The following is a 22,929-nucleotide window of genomic DNA, read 5'->3' on the forward strand; positions in this document are numbered from 1 at the left end:
TAAATTGTTGTTTTGAACATCGAATCAAATATATATATATTTGATTCCAACATTCTCAAAACAACATAAAAGCAGCATAATTTACTATATAGGTTGAAATAGACAGTTTGAAATAGATATTTTCGGAGTTATGTCCAGCGTGGCATGACAAGATTACATAAGGTCTCCATTGTTGCAGCAGTGAGGTCAGCATGAGGTCTCTATTGTGGCAATAGGTAGGTCAGCATTAGACCAGTTTTTGCTGGTTTTGATAAAGCACAATATCCCATTCTTTAACATGCCAAAATAAGCAAGCAGGCAACAATTAGAAGTAATGTTACATATTGAAGATGGACAGCTTGTCATCAAATCAAATGTGTTTGAGTCAAACTCAAACAAATTAGGATTATATTGGGGTGTGATCAGATCGCTTAAGACAGATATGAAATAGTATATCCATGGACGATTTGGCCACCATTTTAAGAAAGAAAGAAAGAAAGAAGGTTAGGAGGAGGAAGGAAGGTTAGGATAGGGTTAGGATAGTTAGGGTTAGGAGAGGAGAAGTTTGAAGAGAGAAAGAGAGAAAGGGTTAGGAAGAAGAGTTCTGTGTTCATATTTCATTTTCAGACTTTGATTTCAGACTTTGACGTTTTAAAGTTGTGTTTGAGCTATTTGTCGCAGAAGATAATTCCTGTGATTCTTTGAAAGCTTCAAATCGTCTACAAACTGCTTTTTAAACGACTTTCAAGTTGTAATCAATAGAAGACAAAATAAAACAATTCTTATTTGCACCTGACAAGTTCTTAACTTGAATTTCTACTGAGTTTCAGCAAATCAAACTCTACGGCCGGTGACCTTGAACTGAATCAACTGCTTTCAAATCGTAAGATCCAACACCTCCATTGTTCTAATGAAAACAGTCCGAGTCTATTCAGCCTCTCCGCATCGCTAACACCCTCCAGACCAGGCAACATCCTGGTAACACCCTCCTCTGCACCCTCTCCAAAGCCTCCACATCCCTCTGGTAGTGGTCACGACCAGAATTGTGCGCAATATTCCAACTGTGGCCTTACCAAGGTTCTATACAACAGTAGTATGACATGCCAGTTTTGATACTCAATGCCCCATTCAATGAAGGAAAGCATTCTGTTTGCTTTCTTGACTACCTTGTCCACTTGTGTTGCCATATCCAGTCCCCACTTGTGAAAGTCTACACCAAGCAATAACTAACGGATTCATATTATCAAAGAGAGAACAACTAAACACTCTTCCGCGCATCATGGATATTAGCAAATGCTGGACAATCTCAGCAGGTCTGACAGCATCTGTGGAGATAGAATGGAGCTGACAATTTGAGTTTGGATACCTCTGAAGTCATCAAATTAGAAACATTAGCACCGCTCTCTCTCCATCAATGCTGTCAGACTTGTTGAGATTGTCCAGTATTTTCTGCTTTCTTTACAGATTTCAGCATCTGCAGTAATTTACTTAGACCATAGACTAGGAAACATAGGAGCAGAATTAGGCCACTCGGCCCATCGAGTCTACTCTGCCATTCAATCATGGCTGATATGTTTCTCATCCCCATTCTCCTGCCTTCTCCCCATAACCCCTGATCCCCTTATTCATCAAGAACCTATCTATCTCTGTCTTAAAGACACTCAGTGATTTGGCCTCCACAGCCTTCTGCGGCAAAGAGTTCCACAGATTCACCACCCTCTGGCTGAAGAAATTCGTCCTCATCTCTGTTTTAAAGGATCGTCCCTTTAGTCTGAGATTGTGTCCTCTGGTTTTAGTTATCCAGCAATAACCCACTCACCAGTTTGGTATTGCCTGTGTTATGTTCCCACTATTGGTAATATGTTGTATTCTTTGTCTATTCTTCCAGAATGACCCAGACTGACAGAATGACCCTGTGGGGGGTCGGAGAATTTTGCCCCTGGTCTCATTTCTCTTTGGACAAAGGAGAAAATAAGCTGGATATTTCTGGGTAAAACTTACGCATCATTGCATGCTTTGTAGTGATGATCATCATCCTCACCACAGTTTCCATATTCATTTCCTCTTTGATTGGTCAGCGAATAACAAAGACTTTCAGCATTCCTTGCACCTATGAGAGAGCAAGTGGAGAATTATCATGATTTTATGGAACAGAAACTGGCCTGATCCATATCACACATTCCTCTTCCCCATCTGGGTCCCAATGAGAAGTGAATAGAGTGGGGGAGAATGCGATTTACAGAGAAACAGAGAGTTCCAAATAGAGAGGTGTCGAGAAACAAACAGCTCAACAAAAATACAACACCGACATTAAGGCTGCTCATGAGTGTGAGTGTATCCAATCAGAGGGATGCCCTAAACTTCAAATTCCCCAGGGAAGTACAGTCAGTTCTTGTTGAACGCATCTGAACAACATTGAGAGCATGAGACCCCCTGAGGAGAGCCGTCCATACCAGAGAACTCCTTCTCCCACCTGGGCTGGGATTGTCCGTTCCTGTCCACCACGGGACCGGACATTCCCACCCAAATTGTAGTCATCTGGGATGGCCACTTACAACAAGAAATATGGACATTCGCAAAGCCCAAAGGGAAATATGAACAATGTAAGATTCAGGCAGGCACAGAGCCTGAATGTATATTTGTGAGCAACGAATCCAGACAGCAGCGAAACCCCCAACCGATTAGCATTTTAATGGCCAATCTCCGGAAGACAAAGGATTGATACTCAGGTAACTGATACAAGTCCAGACATTTCGGCGCCACTCCCTTTACTCAGGAAGCATAAACAACAGGGCCAATGACCACTTAGGACACGCTCAGCCATCAAGGCACCCGCCCCTTTATTGGCTCAAATTGAATACAGTGATCGAGAACTGCCCAATTAATGAGGTCCAAACCGAAGGACCGCCCAAAAGAGCGCGAAACCCCCCAAGGATAAAGAGAGACACCGCCATGTGTTCGATCTCTCTTGAACCTGGCGCTCCGGCAACGTCCATCTCCAATCGCAGCACCACCAGAACCAAGTTCAAGTTCAACGGCCGCTACCAGATGGATGAGCCCAACTGAGCAGCCGTTACTTCTCCAGACCCAGCAGATCCAGATTCGAACAAAGGCCACTGTCCCTCTGACCTAAGCCGGGTGCCTGAATGTATATTCAGCTGGTTTAGCTCACTCAGCTAAATCGCTGGCTTTTAAAGCAGACCAAGCAGGCCAGCAGCACGGTTCGATTCCCGTACCAGCCTCCCTGAGCAGGCGCCGGAATGTGGCGACTAGGGGCTTTTCACAGTAATTTCATTGAAGCCTACTCGTGACAATAAGTGATTTTCATTTCATTCAAGTTAAGTACAGGTTGTCATAGTTGTCAGGTGTAGTTTAACTAGTCGTTGCATGATTAATCTTGTGTGTAAATAAAGTACCATTGATCTTGAACTAAGTGTTTGACTCTTTGATTGATATCCGGTTGAATCTTGTGGTGGTATCATTTGATACCTGGCGACTCTGAGCAATAGAATATCAATATCTAAAGAAAGAAGAGCAACCTTATTGATTACCATATTTATAGCAGGTAAAACAGGCAACAAAATCAATGGACCTTAGGTTGGCCCATCAAATGTCCCATTCCAATAATTCCTGCCGTGGGTAAGACCAGAAGACGGCCCGGGTTTCATACATTTTTCCATGCCTGGCACTACTAAAGATCATGTCAATATAGCTATGCAGAGCAGCAGGAGATAAATCAAACCCATTCGCCTGGCAATAAATTGGCACAAGCCAGGAAGTGGACTGGAAGTTACCAAACTAATGTAGTGTTGGTTTTGAGAGGTCACATACTTGGTTCTACAGTTGCCAACTCCACCCCTTCCCTGGGAACACTGATGATGAATCTGATGCTGAGGTTTTGCTGCAGTTCTATGGAGACTCGGTGATGCCCTGGGGACCCAGGTTTCAATCCCACCTCAGCAAATGGAATTTAAATTCAATTAAAAATCTGGAACTAAAATTCCATGGCCATGAAACTATTGTAAATGTAAATAATCTTTATTGTCACAAGTAGGCTGACATTATCACGTCGATGAAGTTACTGTGAAAATCCCCGAGTTGCCACATTCTGGAGCCTGTTGGGGTACACAGAGGGAGAATTCAGAATTCTCAGCTGGAACGGGAATTGAATCTGCGCGACTGGCCTTGTCCTGCATCACAAACCAGCTGTCTAGCCCACTGAGCTAAACCAGCCATTGTCGATGGTCTTAAAAATCTGGTTTTTTGCTGTCCTTTGGAGAAGGAAATCTGCCACCTCCCCTGGTCTGGCCTACAGGTGACTCCAGACCCACAGCGATGTGGGCGACTCAGAAATGCCCTCTGAAATGGCCGAGCAAGACACTCAGTTCAAGGGCAATTAGGGATGAGCCCAGCCTGCGATGCCCACATTCCATCAAAGAATAAAAGAAACATAATTCTTCCACCACTTCCCAGAATAGGAATTGGATGAGGAGGAATTTCTTTCGCGAGAGGTGGTGAGTTCCTGGGCACAGAGACCCTTGGAGGTCAAAGGGAGCTCATGTCTGACAAATCTGTTAGAAGATGTAACAAGGAAGTTAGACAAAGGAGAACCAGTGGACGTGATTTATTTAGATTTCCAGAAGGCCTTTGACAAGGTGCTGCATAGGAGACTGTTAAATAAGTTAAGAGCCCATGGTGTTCAGGGTAAGATCCTGGCATGGATAGAGGATTGGCTGACTGGCAGAAGGCAGAGAGTGGGGATAAAGGGGTCTTTTTCAGGATGGCAGCTGGTGACTAGTGGTGTGCCTCAGGGGTCTGTGCTGGTCTGCCTCAGGGGTCGGTGCTGGGACCACAACTTTTCACAATATACAGTAATGATCTGGAGGATGGAACTGAAGGCACTGTTGCTATGTTTGCAGATGATACAAAGATCTGTAGAGGGACAGGTAGTATTGAGGAAGCAAGGGGGCTGCAGAAGGACTTGGACAGGCTAGGAGAGTGGGCAATGAAATGGCAGATGGAATACAATGTGGAAAAGTGTGAGGTTAGGCACTTTGGAAGGAGGAATTTAGGCAGAGACTATTTTCTAAATGGGGAAATGCTTAGGAAATCAGAAGCACAAAGGGACTTGGAAGTCCTTGTTCATGATTCTCTTAAGGTTAACGTGCAGATTCAGTCGGCAATTAAGATGGCAAATGCAATGTTAGTGTTCATGTTGAAAGGGCTGGAACACAAGACCAGGGATGTACTTCTGAGGCTGTATATGGCTCTGGTCAGACCCCATTTGGAGCATTGTGAGCATGTTTGTGACCCGGATCTAAGGAAGGATGTGCTGGCCTTGGAAAGGGTCCAGAGGAGGTTCACAAGAATGATCCCTGGAATGAAGAGCTTGTCGTATGAGGAACGATTGAGGGCTCTGGCTATGTAGTTGTTAAAGTATAGAAGGATGAGGGGGGATCTTATTGAAACTTAAAGGACACCTTAAGGCTTGATAGAGGGGACGTGGAGAGGATGTTTCAACTTGTAGAAGAAACTAAAACCAGAGGATCCTTTAAAAAGGAGATGAGAATTTCTTTCAGCCAGAGGATGGTGAATCTGTGGAACTCTTTGCCGCAGAAGGCTGTGGAGGCCAGATCACTGAGTGTCTTTAAGACAGAGATAGATAGGTTCTTGATGAATAAGGGGATCAGGGGTTATGGGGAGAAGGCAGGAGAATGGGGTGAGAAAAATAGCCATGATTGAATGGCGGAGCAGACTCGATGGGCCGAGTTGCCTAATTCTGCTCCTATGACTTAGGTTTCATGGTCTCATGGCACTAGCACCGGTTTCAATTCATGGAAATGGATGAAGGTGTGTTGTATATTGTCGCATTCTCTGTAAATGTCTGGAAACTATTTTGCTCGGAACTTAAGGTTAGTTTGTTATGTGAATGTCCCTATAAGAAGGTCTTGTCTTATCACATGGCTTGTAGCACGGCTGTTGCTGTCAGTGAAGATGGGATTTAGTTTTTTGGGTTTCAGTTTTGGTTTTTGTTGGTTTGGACTGCTGAAGAAAAAGCAATGTTTCCTCGTTTTCTCTGTTTCTATTTTAAATCTATTGCAGTGAACTGAAAGCACATTGTGCGTGACAAACTGCCTTGGTAACTTCAAAGATAGAGTCGCTTTCCAAAGGAGTTTTGAATCTGCTGGTTTGGTGGCTAGATCTCAGGGAAAGGACCTGTGTTTGAAAACTCACCGCTATTCTTAGAATTCCCCCACTACCAAAAAGGGTCGATATTCTAAATGGTGATCAGGGATTCTCACTCCCCGACTCCGATGCAGGCTTCGGTGGGTGCCATTGTTTTAGCTTATTACATGAAACCTGTGTGTTTGTTCAGCCTGCTTGTGAGAAAGAATTTGCATTTTATAATCCTGCTCTTTGCAGCTGCTATTAACCTTTTGTGGGATCTTTCCCTGTATCCTCTCAAACCAGATATTGCCAGACTTCCATGTTTCAAATGACACATTTTTCTGTATATTCCATTACAGACCAGTCCCATTCAAGTGAGATTGCAGTGTGCTGGGCCACGCCCTTGAAAGGGGTTTTGGTTTATTGGATTTGTTATTGAATTGGAACAGCTAAGGGGATTCATTAAGAGTTTTAAACATAGGTTATTGCAGCTGTTGTGTGTTTTTTCCTGTTTGTAATTGAGAACAACTTCTTGATAAGCGTTTCATATATGTTAACTACATTCTTATAATAAACTGTGTTTTGATAAAAGCGCCGAGGAAGTCTGTTGAATCACATCTGAAGTGAAGGTTCTTGTGCTCATCCTAGCCAAATTCAACCTAAAGGTTATAGGTCAGGTGAGCTTCATAATGCACTTTGGAGTTTCTGAGCCCTGGCCCATAATAAGGTTTGCAGCAAGGATATATTTAACAGTTACTACACCAGAGATTAACTCTCAGAATCCCATAGAATCACAACAGTGCCGAAAGAGGTCATTTATCCCATTGAGTTCACATCGACCCTTCAAAGTGTACACTTCTTATGTCTATCCACCCTTTCACCCCACCCTTTCCCCGCAGCCACATAACCTAACACGCATCATCCCTGGACACTAAGGGGCAATTTAGCATGGCCATCATTCAAACCTGCACATCTTTGGATAGTGGGAGAAAACCGGAGCACCAGGAGTAAAACCCATTCACATACGGGGAGAACATACAAACAGTGACCCAATGCTGGAATTAAACCCAGGTCCCTGGTACTGTGACAGAGCATTGCTAACCACTGTGCCACTGATGTGACAGCACCCATTCAAGCTGGACCATGACAAGATTAAATTGAAAGAATTCTGATCGTCCCACAGCCGAAGGTACGATGATTAATAACATCTTGAAAGCAAAAGGCAACAGCAACGTATATCAGGGAGTCCAGTCTGAGTGCCTGTCCTCATTTTCTCTAAATGCAGTAACACCTCATGCTCTCATTCTCCTTTAGGCTCGGTTAGTGAGACCCGGCCCAAGGACTCACAGAGAATTATGGCTTCTCTGAGTGTTAGACATCCATCCAATACATTTGAGAAATCTCATGCTGCAACTGTGCTGGAAGAGTTTGGGAGATTCTGATAATCTGTACTCACCCTTGCCCCAGATATCCTGGCACTGTTTCTTTGCAGACTGACAGGTCCCATCGCTGCAGTATAAATTTCCATTGCTGCATGTGTGACCGTCCTTTAGATACACATTCTCGGGGCAGTCTGAGGAATCTCCTCTGCAGAACTCGGGCAAGTCGCATTCCCCCCTTGATGGCCGACAAGGAGTAGCTGCTGGAAGAAACTGCAGAACAAAGGCAAACATTCAAATCTGATGACATTTCAATTGGATGATTTTTCTGATGAGGGAGAAGTGAGTTCAAAATAAATTTATGAATCTGCTAATATCCGGCTGTGTCATACGTGATGAGTGTGGGGATTTTTGCGCTCCCGGTATTGTTACGCTGCCAGTCGATGCTCCAATTAGTCAGGAAATTCCCAGAATAGAACCCTAGCTAAAACGACTTTTACTTTGTTTTGGAAAACATGGGAGAACTGAGTCACAGGTATGCCTATCAGTATTGCAAAAAAGAAAAATATGGAAAGTTTGGCTATGAAGCAATATTCCTTCTCTCACCCCTTATCTTTACAAATGTACACAGATTTCAAGGTCAGTACAGGTTACATGGTACATCTTATGCTATAATAAGCAAACAGTTGCTGTAACCTAACAGATTGACTGTTGTCACTCTGAAAACAAATGGCAGATGCCGCTCAATCGATCTTCCATGGCGTTCCCCTCACATTCCCCTGGATGATTGTCACATGAGTGTTTCAAAACTCGACTCTCAAAGAAACATGCTTTAAAATCATCTTTCAGCCACTGCTTTCCATCAGCTGTTTTCATCAAGACTGCACCTCCAAATGTTCCAACGAACCATCAAAAACAAGGCTTCCTCTCATATGTTTAAACAAGAATCCACCTCCAGGTTTTCCAACTTTTCTTTCAATATTCCTTTGTCTTGAATTTCCACAAGCATCCTGGACAAAGCTCAGGTACTCGATAGTGACATTTAAGGGGCATCTTGATAAATACATGAATAGGATGGGAATAGAGGGATACGGACCCCGGAAGTGTAGAAGATTGTAGTTTCATCGGGCAGCATGGTCGGCATGGGCTTGGAGGGCCGAAGGGCCTGTTCCTGTGTGTACTTTTCTTTGTTCTTTGTTCTTTGTACTTAATCCCCCACTGAATACTATTGTTTCCAATGGCTGGAAATAAGGACAACAAACTTACAAATGCTTCTGATGTCTGGCTTTACCCAGGATTACACTTCCAGCTCTATATTTAGCTTCAGTGACCAGTAACCTGCTCCAATGGCAGTTCCAGAGGTCCACAGGTCACTGAAAGGGGCAACACAGGTGGAGAAGGTAGTCAAGAAGGAATACGCATGCTCAATTCTGCTCGCCACACTACCAGAAGGATGTGGAGGCTTTAGAGAGGGTGCAGAAGAGATTTACCAGGATGTTGCCTGGTATGGAGGGCATTAGCTATGAGGAGCGGTTGAATAAACTCGGTTTGTTCTCACTGGAACGAAGGAGGTTGAGGGGTGACCTGATTGAGGTCTACAAAATTATGAGGGGCATTGACAGAGTGGATCGTCAGAGTCTTTTCCCCAGGGTAGAGGGGTCAATTACTAGGGGGCATAGGTTTAAGGTGCGAGGGGCAAGGTTTAGAGGAGATTGACGAGGGAAGTTTTTTACACAGAGGGTAGTGGGTGCCTGGAACTCGCTGCCGGAGGAGGTGGTTGAAGCCTGGAACTCGCTGCTGGAGGAGGTGGTGGAAGCCTGGAACTCGCTGCCGGAGGAGGTGGTTGAAGCCTGGAACTCGCTGCTGGAGGAGGTGGTGGAAGCCTGGAACTCGCTGCCGGAGGAGGTGGTGGAAGCCTGGAACTCGCTGCCAGAGGAGGTGGTGGGAGCCTGGAACTCGCTGCCGGAGGAGGTGGTGGAAGCCTGGAACTCGCTGCCGGAGGAGGTGGTGGGGGCCTGGAACTCGCTGCCGGAGGAGGTGGTGGGAGCCTGGAACTCGCTGCCGGAGGAGGTGGTGGAAGCCTGGAACTCGCTGCCGGAGGAGGTGGTGGAAGCCTGGAACTCGCTGCCGGAGGAGGTGGTGGAAGCCTGGAACTCGCTGCCGGAGGAGGTGATGGAAGCCTGGAACTCGCTGCCGGAGGAGGTGGTGGAAGCCTGGAACTCGCTGCCGGAGGAGGTGGTGGAAGCCTGGAACTCGCTGCCGGAGGAGGTGGTGGAAGCCTGGAACTCGCTGCCGGAGGAGGTGGTGGGAGCCTGGAACTCGCTGCCGGAGGAGGTGGTGGAAGCAGGGACGATAGTGACGTTTAAGGGGCATCTTGACAGATACATGAATAGGATGGGAATAGAGGGATACGGTCCCGCAGGTGTTGCAGGTTCTAGTTCAGATGGGCAGCATGGTCGGCACAGGCTTGGAGGGCCTAAGGGCCTGTTCCTGTGCTGTACTTTTCTTTATTCTTTGTTCTTTTCTTTGGTTCCTTTAACTTCAAACTTCCTGGAAACTTGTAGTTTCGCCCGTCTGAAGCTTTCGTCCATTACTCCATTGTACAGCTTCCCTGTTTTTAGGAGAATTGAACGTGGTTCCCTCTGGAGCTTCTTGTCTCAGACAGGCGATAGGTTCTGTTTTTAACACAAGGGGGGATTTTTCCTGCCCCCGGTGTTTCTCAGCAGTAGGAGGCGGCTGACTGAAGACAGGAGGTGGCATCCCCTGGTCCCTCTGCTGTTACTGGGATTTAATCCGGCCTTCAGGTGACGGTTTGCAATCAGCAGGACCAGAATAAAGTGCTGATGAGAACAGCCAGATAAAAGGTACTTTCCTCGAAAGGTGCCTTGGTTGCTCAGCAACATTTCAGACTTCTCCAAGCTCGTGTTTACTTTTCCTGTCATAAACTCTCTCTCCGCACAATAAAAATGCATGTTTGAACTGAAACCAAAATCCCCGCACACACGCAAACAACATGCATGTTGGTGATCGTGACCACAACATGGTACAATTCAAACTTATTATTGACGAAGAAATAGATAAGTTGCAGAGACAAGTTTTGGATTGGGGGAGACTGGAGTGTGGAAGGATCTGGCCAAGGCAGACTGTGTTTGTGGGGAAATGAACAGAAAGACAGTGGTGGTGGAGGGGGGGGGGGGGGGGGGGAGAATTCAAAAAGGAACTGGGGACAGTACAGGGCCAACACGTTCCTTCTACGGTAATAGAAACGAGTAACAAGCCCAGAGAACCTTGGATGACCGAAGATATTCAGAACACAATGAAAAGGAAAAGAGAGACTTTCAGCTGGAAGCAAATCAACAGGAGGCATTAGGTGGAGTACAGGAAATGCAGAAAAAAGCAATTAGGAGATCAAAGAGGGGACATAAGAAATCTCGAGCTGGTAAAAATAGGGAGAATGCAGGGGCTGGTTTAGCTCACTGGGCTAAAATGCTGGCTTTTAAAGCAGACCAAGGCAGGCCAGCAGCACGGCTCAATTCCCGTACCAGCCTCCCCGAACAGGTGCCGGAATGTGGCGACTAGGGGCTTTTCACAGTAACTTCATTGAAGCCTACTCGTGACAATAAGCGATTTTCATTTCATATTCTGAAAGTATATTAGTGGGAAAAGGGTAAGCAGTGAAAGAGTAGGGTCCATTATGGACCAAGGGAACAATCTAGGGGCTGGTTTAGCTCACTGGGCTAAATCGCTGGCTTTAAAAGCAGGCCAGCAGCACGGTTTGATTCCCAGACAGGCGCCGGAATGTGGCGACTAGGGGCTTATCACAGTAACTTCATTGAAGCCTACTCGTGACAATAAGCGATTTTCATTCATTTCATTTCATCTGTGGGTGGAATCACAGAGATTTGTTCGGGCGTTGAATAATCACTTCACATCCATCTTCACCCAAGGGAATGAGGATGAGGAATACAACTTGGAGAGAGAGATACTGCCAATTCCAGAGCAAATTGTCATCGGGAGTGACAAGGTATTGGAGGTATTGGTGGGCTGAAAAGTGGACAAATACCCAGGTGCGGATGAATTGTGTCCCAGGCTGCTGTGAGAGGTGAGGGGGTACATTGCTGAGGCTTTGAGTCAAATTTCTAATTCTTCTCTGGCCATGGGGAGGTTTCAGAGGAGCAGAGAACAGCTAATGTGGTCCCACTATTTAAAATAATAATCTTTATTATCACAAGTAGGCTTACATTAACACTGCAATGAAGTTACTGTGAAAATCCCCTAGTTGCCACATTCCGGCGCCTGTTCAGGTACACAGAGGGAGAATACAGAATGTCCAATTCACCTAACAGCACGTCTTTTGGGAAACCGGAGCACCCGGAGGAAACCCTCGCAGACATGCGGAGGACGTGCAGACTCCGCACAGACAGTGACCCAAGCTGGAATTGAACCTGGGACTCTGGAGCGGTGAAGCAACAGTGCTAACCACTGACCCCCGACCTGCAGGTTTGTCAGGCTTTGGGTTCCAGAGCGTGAGCAGCAGTGGCCATCTCAGTGCCCCACCTTTCAGGTGAAATCTAGGGGGAGGAAACATGTTTAAATGTGGTCACCCTGCACCTTCAGCATTTACAAGCAGAGAAGGAATGGTGGCCGCACGGTCAAGGGGGATTCGGCAAGTTTTGCAGGAATATCTCCAGTACATCTTGTTTTCCAGCCAGGATTCCATTCTGAATACTGGAGGGGACTGTGCTTCATCTGAGTCGCTCAGCCAGAGCCAATGTCATGGCATCATGGTCGGCATAACCATACACAGAAGCTGGAGCAAGATTAGAAATATAATTGGAGTAGATTTGTTTCTGGAAGCATCGTCAGAAATCCAGGATGTTATGTTGCTTCCTTGGCATCTGGGTCAAGTGTATAACAGAGTGGCTGCTGAAAACTCTGAGGGTGGGAAGGACAGAACCCAGAAATCAACATCAGGACCAAGAATTGGCCGAATGAGAGATGAGGAGTTCATTTATTTGTTCTTTCATGGTATGTGGCTGTTGCTGGCAAGTTCAAAGGGCAACAACAACCATCCCTGATTTCCATCGAACTGAATGGTTTGCATTTCAGAGGGCAGATAAGAGTCAACCGCATTCATAGATCCATAGAATAACTACAGTGCAGAAGGAGGCCATTCAGCCCATCATTTCTGCACCAACCCTCTGAAAGGATGCGCTATCTAGGCCCAAACCCCACCCTATCCCTGTAACCCAAGAACCCCATCTAACCTTTGGACACTGAAGGACATTTAGAATGGTCAATCCACCTAACCTGCTCATCATTGGGCTGCAGTGGAGCCATGTGGAAGTCAGGTTAGGTTAAGGAAACATTTCCTTCCTTAAAAGACATTAGTGAATCAGATGGGTTGTTCCCACAAGTTATGTTAGTTTTATGGCCACCACGGTGGCACAGTGGAATGGTGGTTAGCACTGCTGCCTCACAGCGCCAGGGTCCTGGGTTCAATTCCAGCTTTGGGTCGCTGTCTGTGTGGAATTTGCACCTTCCCCCCGTGTCGTCCGGGTGCTCCGGTTTCCTCCCACAGCCCAAAGATGTACAGGTTGGGTGGACTGGCCATGGTAAATTGCCCCTTTGTGTCTCAAGGATTAGGTGGGTTACGGGGATAGGACGGAGGCGTGGACTTATGTAGGGTGCTCTTTCCAAGGGCCAGTGAAGACTCGATGGGCTGAATGGCCTCTTTCTGCACTGTAAGTTCTATGATTACTGGGACTGGCTTTCAATTCCAATGTTTTGGACTCAAGTGGAATATTAGATCCAGTTTGGGAACCTTCTTTGAGATGGATGTGGCGGCTTTAGACAGACTGAGGAACAGATTCATGAGAATTCGCCCAGCAACGCTGGACTTTAGTTCTACAGATAGAGTGGAGGTGGGAGAGGTTTGCAGTGACATAGTGATATTGTCATTGGACTAGGTATCCAGAGACATGGGAATATGCTTTGGAGGCTGTTATAACCTGCCTGCTTACCATTGGCTGGGGACTAATGACAATACCACAATCCTGTGGGAGTATGAGCTTCCCCAATGAGGGGGGGGGGGGGGGGGGGGAGAAATCATTAGCAGACTCCCTGCATAAATAGAGCTGGCCAGTTTGGAACCAGCAGAGAGAGAGGAGTGAGCAGCAAGGGAAGTTGTTGCTGCTGTTTTATATATATGTTATTGTAAATAAATGTTATTTCTTTGTATCCTGAAGACTCGTGCTGGATTCTTCGTGGCCCTCACAAAACTGGCGACGTGGGTTAAAGTGAATAACTGTCTATACTGCTGAAGCCACCTCCCTGGATTTTTGTTGGATACAGGTTGGAAGTTGTTTTCTATTACACCATGCCTCTGTATGGATGTTTGGATGTTTTTGATGCTGCGCTGGAAAGCTGGTACCAGTACGCACAAAGGATGCGTTACTATTTCTGGGCAAACATCACCGAAAACGAGCGCCAGGTGGTCATATTGCTCACCGCCTGCGGCCCGCATACGTTTGGGGTGATTAGGAGACTTACGTACCCAGCCCGTGCCGGACACCAAGACGTTTGATAAACTGGTGACATTAATGGGGCAACATTTTAACCCAACCCCGTTCACGATAGTCCAACGTTACCGGTTTAATACCGCTGAGAGGACCCCAGGAGAATCCCTTGCTGACTTTCTATCCAGGCTACGCAGGATTGCGGAGTACTGTGACTATGGTGAGACCTTGTCAGAAATGTTAAGCGACCGTTTGGTTTGCGGTATTAACAATGCGGCCACCCAGAGAAAGTTGTTATTTGAGCCAACATTGACTTTTCAACAGGCCATTCAAATAGTATTGTCCCGAGAGAGCGCAGAACGAGGAGTGCAGAAGCTACACGGAATGGCGGTGAATGCCTTGGGGCGCAACCCCTTCCACCCAAAATCATCTCCCCGCACCCCCTGCGGTACCTTGGGCAAGGCGACGTCCGGATCGACGCCAGTGGCCGTCGGACTTTCCTCCCCGAAGGGAGCCTTCTCCAGAACCAATGGATGAGGAGCCATGTCCGTGTCAGACTTGTGGGCGCCGACCCCATCGTGGACGCCGGTCCTGGGGGTGGCAGAGGTGCCGTTGTTCCAACAGAAACTGGGGCCAGCCCAGGGGCTATATCTTCCATTTGGATGAACCTGCGGTGACTACTCCCGAGGACGTGGAGACGGAGGATGACTGCCTGCAGCTGCATTGTGTGGCAGCTCCCCGTGTGGCCCACATTAAGGTGACAGTACGGGTCAATGGTCACCCGCTTGAGATGGAGGGCACCTTGAGAGGTTTACCGTGTGTCACTGTCTACTGAGATAATGTTTTGATTACAGGGACGTCGGAGCAGGAACATTTGGAAAATTTGGAGGCTGTCCTTAGACGCTTTTCAGAGGCTGGAGTCCATTTACATCGTAAAAAGTGCGTCTTTCAGGCGAAGGATGTAGTCTACCTGGGTTATCGGGTGGACCACGAAGGTTTGCACCCCGTCGTAGAGAAGGTGCGTGCAATTCAACAGGCCCCCGCTCCGACTGAAACTTTGCATCTTCGTTCGTTTCTCGGCCTCGTAAACTATTAGGGAAAGTTCCTCCCCAATCTGGCAACTACGCTGGCTCCGTTGCACCTTCTGCTAAAGAAGAATCACACCTGGGTTTGGGGTCAGCCGCAAGAAACCGCTTTCCGGCCAGTAAAACAACAATTGTTGTCGTCTGGGTTACTAACACACTGTGATCCTGGAAAGCCTTTGCTCATCACGTGTGATGCATCCCAATATGGGGATTAAAGACATTTTGGAAGGTCGAATTATTAAAGATAATCAGCATGGCTTTGTGAGGGGCAGGTCATGCCTCACAAGCCGCATTGAATTCTTTGAGGATGTGACGAGACACATTGATGAAGGTCGGGCAGTGGATGTGGTTTATGTGGATTTCAGTAAGGCATTTGATAAGGTTCCCCATGGTAGGCTCATTCAGAAAGTTAGGGAGTATGGGATACAGGGAAATTTGGCTGTCTGGATACAGAATTGGCTGGCCGAAAGAAGACAGCGAGTGGTAGTGGATGGAAAGGTTTCCGCCTGGAGGTCGGTGACCAGTGGTGTCCCGCAGGGATCTGTTCTGGGACCTCTGCTCTTTGTGGTTTTTATAAATGACTTGGATGAGGAAGTGGAAGGGTGGGTTAGTAAGTTTGCCGATAACACAAAGGTTTGGGGATTGAGGTGTTGAGGGTTTTTGCAGGTTACAACAGGACATTGACAGGATGCAGAGCTGGGCTGAGAAGTGGCAGATGGAGTTCAACCTCGATACATGTGAAGTGATTCATTTTGGAATGTCGAATTTGAATGTTGAATACAGGGTTAAAGGCAGGATTCTTGGAAGTGTGGAGGAACAGAGTGTTCTTGGGGTCCACGCACATTGATCCCTCAAAGTTGCCACCCAGGTTGATAGGGTTGTTAAGAAGGCGTACGGTGTGTTGGCTTTCATTAACAGGGGGATTGAGTTTAAGAGCCGCGAGGTTTTGCTGCAACTTTATAAAACTCTAGTTGGACCACGCTTGGAATATTGTGTCCAGTTCTGATCGCTTCATTATAGGAAGGATGTGGATGCTTTAGAGAGGGTACAGAGGAGATTTACCAGGATGCTGCCTGGACTGGGGGGCATGTCTTATGAAGAAAGGTTGAGGGAGCGAGGGCTTTTCTCACTGGAGCGAAGAAGGCAGAGAGGTGACTTGATAGAGGTGTACAAGGTGATGAGAGGCATGGATAGAGTGGATAGCCAGAGACCTTTCCCCAGGGTGGAAATGGCTGTCACTAGGGGACATTATTTTAAGGTGATTGGAGGAAGGTATAGGGGAGATGTCAGGGGTAGGTTCTTTACACAGAGAGTGGTGGGTGTGTGGAATGCACTGCCAGCAGAGGTGGTGGAGTCAGAGTCATTGGGGACATTTAAGCAACACTTAGGCACATGGACAGCAGTAAATTGAAGGGGTGCAGGTTAGGTTGATCTTATATTAGGATAAATGGTCGGCACAACATCGTGGGCTGAAGGGCCTGTACTGTGCTGTACTGTTCTATGTTCTGTATGGTATTGGGGCCGTCCTGTCCCACAAGATGGAGAACGGGGTCGAGCGGCCGATAGCTTTCGCCTCCCACACATTGACTGCAGCGGAAGAGAAGTACATACAGATCGAGAAGGAGGGCCTGGCAGTGTGTCTCTCCGGTGAAACACTTTCACCAGTACGTGTTTGGCCACCACTTCACTATCGTGACTGATCATAAGCCTCTGCTGGGACTTTTCAAGGAGGATAAGCCAATACCGCCCATTGCTTCCGCACGGATCCCACGCTGGGCTTTGTTGCTCGCTGCATAAGAATATTCTCTGGAGCACAAACCAGGAACCCAGATAGCGAATGCCGACGCACTGAGCCGATTGCCTTTATCGACCGGCCCCATGTCGATCCCCACGACCGGTGAGGTGGTTGCAACGTTAAATTTTATGGACACCTTGCCTGTCACGGCATCACAGATCCGTGAGTGGACCCAGACGGAGCCAGTGCTGCCAAAGGTTCGGCACACAGTCCTGTATGGTGGGCAGCATAGACAGCTCCAAGGCGAGTTGCGGGCATTTTCCTCCAAGCTGTCCGAATTCAGCGTGGAAGACGGCAACCTTTTGTGGGGGACGCGTGTGATTGTCCCGGATAAAGGACAGGAGCTGATACTGAGAGACTTGCACAATGGGCATCCAGGTGTGACCAAAATGAAAATGTTGGCCCGGAGTTATGTCTGGTGGCCAGGCCTTGACACCGACATTGAGAAGGTGGCCCAAAGCTGCTCCATTTGCCAGGAGCATCAGAAGCTTCCGCCGGCCGCGCCCCTACATTACTGGGAATGGCCAGGGTGGCCTTGGGCGCGCTTGCATGTGGATTTCGCCGGCCCTTTTCAAGGATCCACGTTCCTGCTATTAATCGATGCCCAGTCTAAATGGCTAGAGGTGCATAAGATACAACGTCCTGCGCAACAATCGAGAAGATGCGTTTGTCTTTCAGTATGCATGGCCTCCCCGAGGTGCTGGTCACGGACAATGGCACTCCGTTCACAAGTGAGGAGTTTGCGAGGTTCATGAAGATGAACGGCATGCACCATACCCGCACTGCCCCTTACCACCCGGCTTCAAATGGGTTGGCAGAGTGCGCATTGCAGACATGCAAACGGGCCTAAAGAAGCAGTCTTCAGGGTCGATGGACATGAGACTGGATCGTTTTTTGTTTTCATATAGGACCACTCCAAATGCGGAGACTGGGGTAGCTCCCGCAGAACTCCTAATGGGCCGGAGACTTCACACCCGCCTCAGCATGGTTTTCCCGGACATGGGCGCAAAGGTACGCCCCATAGAAGGACGGCAGGGTCATGGTCTTTCTCGGCATCGGCCAATTTGGCTGTTTGCACCCGGTGACCCAGTGTTCATTTGAAAATTTACTGGTGGTGCCCAGTGGGTTCCTGGCGTTATCTTTTGCTGAATGGGCCCTATCTCTCACCAGGCACAAGCCCAGGGTCATCTCCAGTGCAAACATGTAGACCACGTTCGGTCCAGGAGACCATCCCATCCAAAGACTCGCCGTCCCTGGAGCTCATTTCTACAGCCACAGAGACCAGGCACTGTAGAGGGTATGCCTCACAACCTTCCTCTGGTGCCGCACTCAAAGCCTCCATGCAGGTCGCTGCAGGACCGCGTGGAGATAGCGACGCCGAGATGGCAGAGGCTTTGGACTCGGCCTCCGAGATGGAGACACAGGACGCCTCAGAGGGGGAGTCCCCAGTCCCACGGGCCGTGGATATGCAACCTTTACGCCGTTCGTCACGGAAGCGCCGTTCTCCTTCTCATTACACACCGCCCAATTCAATACCTTATGCAAATAGTGCCTGGCCGGCAGCAAAACGAGTCCAACGCCCTCCTTCGCCAGGGTCTTCGGTGGATTCCTTGGACGTTGGGGGAGGGGAGGGATGTTATAACCTGCCTGCTTACCATTGGCTGGGGCCTAATGGCAATCCCACAATCCTTTGGGAGTATGAGCTTCCCCAATGAGGGGGGCGGAGAAATCATTAGCAGATTCCCTGCATAAATAGAGCTGGCCAGTTTGGAACCAGAGAGAGGAGTTTGCAGCAAGGGAGTCACTGCTGCTGTTGTATCTATATATATATATATATATATGTTTTCATTTTCCATTTTATTTCATTGTTGTAAATAATTGTTATTTCTTTCTATTCTACAACTCGTGCTGGATTCTTTGTGGCCCTCACAAAAGAGACCCAGGTTTGAATCCCACCAGAGTAGATGGTGAAATTTGAATTTAAACAATCTGGAATTAAAAGTATTTTTTCAGAGAATGGTGAATCAGTGGAATTCCTTACCGCAGAGAGCTGTCGAGGCTGGGTTGTTAATTATGCTCCAGGTTGTGAGAGACAGATTTTTAATCAGTAAGGAAATCAAGGCAGGAAAGTGGAGTGGCAAATTATCACATCAAATAAATCATGATCTCCTGAATCTGGCAAAGCAGAGTTGATGGGCCGAATGGCCTACTTCTGCCCTTAGATCTTACAGACAAATGTGGAGCATACGACAATTGCCCATTGTAGCAAAAATGTGGGATTGGGAAAACACACCACTGTTCATTCTTTCAAAACTAATTCACTTTAACCTTACACATAGGCAGCAAGGGGGAATCAGTGTAGATTGAACAGCCATCCTCCTGTTATCAACAGTACACAAACATGCTCTGAATGACACAGAATGACCCAATGAGATCTTACTTTACAGTCTTTACAGCAGGGACCAACGGATGAACATTTTGCACCAGGTTTGAGTTTACAGGTCAACGGCTGACAGCAGGAATCCGAACAAACCTGAGGGAAAATCAAACAGAAAACACCAGTTACTGGGGTGAAGTCTCCACATGCTCAGAGGACTTTCACTCATTCAAGACTGAGGGGGCAGTGCAGAGCAATGATGGGCAGCCTAGGCTATTGAGTGGGCTGCCCGAGTGGCAATCCTTCATCCCAGTGGGCTGCAAGATTGAAGTTGGGCTTCTTCATTAACCATAACCCCATGAATAAGATTGAATACATTTCACACACACCAAATATTTCAGAATGAGTTATAGCAAGCGCTTATTCATTCATACATTCATAAAACTGCCATCAAGTTGTGGAAACAAAATACGTATTTACACTTTGGATGCAGAGGGTGTGCACAGCTCTCAGAGTCAATGTTGTGAGCAATCAGCACGTACGTCACTCCACTTACTCTCACTTCAGTCACCCAGGTGGAGAAAAACTACACGGATGGAAATCAGTGGAATGCGGCAGCTCTGCGCATGGACAACGGTCATCAACATGTCTCATGGGTCACACTCAGAAACCAGGGGGGCCGCGTGCACCACAGATTTCCCACCACTGGTGTAGGGGGAGGTTTATTCTGTATCTGAACCATTCTATAGCTGCCCTGAGAGTGTTTAGCTGCACAGTGCAGGGGAAGCTTTACTCTGTATCTAACTCATGTTATACTTGCTCTGGGGGTGTGTGATGGGACAGTGCAGGGGCAGCTTTACTCTGTATCTAACCCATGCTGTACTTGCTCTGGGGGTGTGTGATGGGACAGTGCGCAGGCAGCTTTACTCTGTATCTAACCCATGCTGTACTTGCTCTGGGGGTGTGTGATGGGACGGTGCAGGGGCAGCTTTACTCTGTATCTAACCCATATTGTACTTGCTCTGGGGGTGTGTGATGGGACAGTGCAGGGGCAGCTTTACTCTGTATCTAACCCATGTTGTACTTGCTCTGGGGGTGTGTGATGGGACAGTGCAGGGGAAGCTTTACTCTGTATCTAACCAATGCTGTACTTGCTCTGGGGGTGTGTGATGGGACAGTGCAGGGGCAGCTTTACTCTGTATCTAACCAATGCTGTACTTGCTCTGGGGGTGTGTGATGGGACAGTGCGCAGGCAGCTTACTCTGTATCTAACCCATGTTGTACTTGCTCTGGGGGTGTGTGATGGGACAGTGCAGGGGCAGCTTTACTCTGTGTCTAACCCATGTTGTACTTGCTCTGGGGGGGTGTGATGGGAGAGTACGCAGGCAGCTTTACTCTGTATCTAACCCATGTTGTACTTGCTCTGGGGGTGTGTGATGGGACAGTGCAGGGGCAGCTTTACTCGGTATCTAACCCATGTTGTACTTGCTCTGGGGGTGTGTGATGGGACGGTGCAGGGGAAGCTTTACTCTGTATCTAACCCATGTTGTACTTGCTCTGGGGGTGTGTGATGGGACAGTGTGCAGGGGCAGCTTTACTCTGTATCTAACCCATGTTGTACTTGCTCTGGGGGTGTGTGATGGGACAGTGTGCAGGGGCAGCTTTACTCTGTATCTAACCCATGTTGTACTTGCTCTGGGGGTGTGTGATGGGACAGTGCAGGGGCAGCTTTACTCTGTATCTAACCCATGTTGTACTTGCTCTGGGGGTGTGTGATGGGACAGTGCGCAGGGGCAGCTTTACTCTGTATCTAACCCATGTTGTACTTGCTCTGGGGGTGTGTGATGGGACAGTGCAGGGGCAGCTTTACTCTGTATCTAACCCATGCTGTACTTGCTCTGGGGGTGTGTGATGGGACAGTGCAGGGGCAGCTTTACTCTGTATCTAACCCATGTTGTACTTGCTCTGGGGGTGTGTGATGGGACAGTGCAAGCAGCTTTACTCTGTATCTAACCCATGTTGTACTTGCTCTGGGGGTGTGTGATGGGACAGTGCAGGGGCAGCTTTACTCTGTATCTAACCCATGTTGTACTTGCTCTGGGGGTGTGTGATGGGACAGTGCAGGCAGCTTTACTCTGTATCTAACCCATGCTGTACTTGCTCTGGGGGTGTGTGATGGGACAGTGCGCAGGCAGCTTTACTCTGTATCTAACCCATGTTGTACTTGCTCTGGGGATGTGTGATGGGACAGTACGCAGGCAGCTTTACTCTGTATCTAACCCATGCTGTACTTGCTCTGGGGGTGTGTGATGGGACAGTGCAGGCAGCTTTACTCTGTATCTAACCCATGTTGTACTTGCTCTGGGGGTGTGTGATGGGACAGTGCGCAGGGGAAGCTTTACTCTGTATCTAACCCATGTTGTACTTGCTCTGGGGGTGTGTGATGGGACAGTGTGCAGGGGCAGCTTTACTCTGTATCTACCCCATGTTGTACTTGCTCTGGGGGTGTGTGATGGGACAGTGCAGGGGCAGCTTTACTCTGTATCTAACCCATGTTGTACTTGCTCTGGGGGTGTGTGATGGGACAGTGCGCAGGGGAAGCTTTACTCTGTATCTAACCCATGCTGTACTTGCTCTGGGGGGTGTGATGGGACAGTGCAGGGGAAGCTTTACTCTGTATCTAACCCATGCTGTACTTGCACTGGGGGTGTGTGATGGGACAGTGTGCAGGCAGCTTTACTCTGTATCTAACCCATGTTGTACTTGCTCTGGGGGTCTGTGATGGGACAGTGCAGGGGAAGCTTTACTCTGTATCTAACCCATGCTGTACTTGCTCTGGGGGTGTGTGATGGGACAGTGTGCAGGCAGCTTTACTCTGTATCTAACCCATGTTGTACTTGCTCTGGGGGTCTGTGATGGGACAGTGCAGGGGCAGCTTTACTCTGTATCTAACCCATGCTGTACTTGCTCTGGGGGTGTGTGATGGGACAGTGCAGGGGAAGCTTTACTCTGTATCTGACCCATGCTGTACTTGCTCTGGGGGGGTGTGATGGGACAGTGTGCAGGCAGCTTTACTCTGTATCTAACCCATGCTGTACTTGCTCTGGGGGTGTGTGATGGGACAGTACGCAGGCAGCTTTACTCTGTATCTAACCCATGTTGTACTTGCTCTGGGGGGGTGTGATGGGACAGTGCAGGGGAAGCTTTACTCTGTATCTAACCCATGTTGTACTTGCTCTGGGGAGTGTGTGATGGGACAGTGCGCAGGGGAAGCTTTACTCTGTATCTAACCCATGTTGTACTTGCTCTGGGAGTGTGTGATGGGACAGTGCGCAGGCAGATTTACTCTGTATCTACCCCATGTTGTACTTGCTCTGGGGGTGTGTGATGGGACAGTGCGCAGGGGCAGCTTTACTCTGTATCTAACACATGTTGTACTTGCTCTGGGGGTGCGTGATGGGACAGTGCAGGGGCAGCTTTACTCTGTATCTAACCCATGTTGTACTTGCTCTGGGGGTGTGATGGGACAGTGCAGGGGCAGCTTTACTCTGTATCTAACCCATGTTGTACTTGCTCTGGGGGTGTGTGATGGGACAGTGCGCAGGCAGCTTTACTCTGTATCTAACCC

General features: G+C 48.0%; 1 protein-coding gene across 1 annotated transcript in view; it reads left to right on the top strand.

Annotated features, from left to right (window-relative positions):
* LOC119963597 (disintegrin and metalloproteinase domain-containing protein 12-like) overlaps window positions 1-22,929 on the top strand; it is a 604,211-nt gene that overhangs the window by 167,351 nt on the left and 413,931 nt on the right. The gene's annotated exons all lie outside the window — the stretch shown is intronic.

This window comes from Scyliorhinus canicula, chromosome 3 (assembly GCF_902713615.1).
Source record: "Scyliorhinus canicula chromosome 3, sScyCan1.1, whole genome shotgun sequence".
Classification (NCBI taxonomy): Eukaryota; Metazoa; Chordata; class Chondrichthyes; order Carcharhiniformes; family Scyliorhinidae; genus Scyliorhinus; species Scyliorhinus canicula.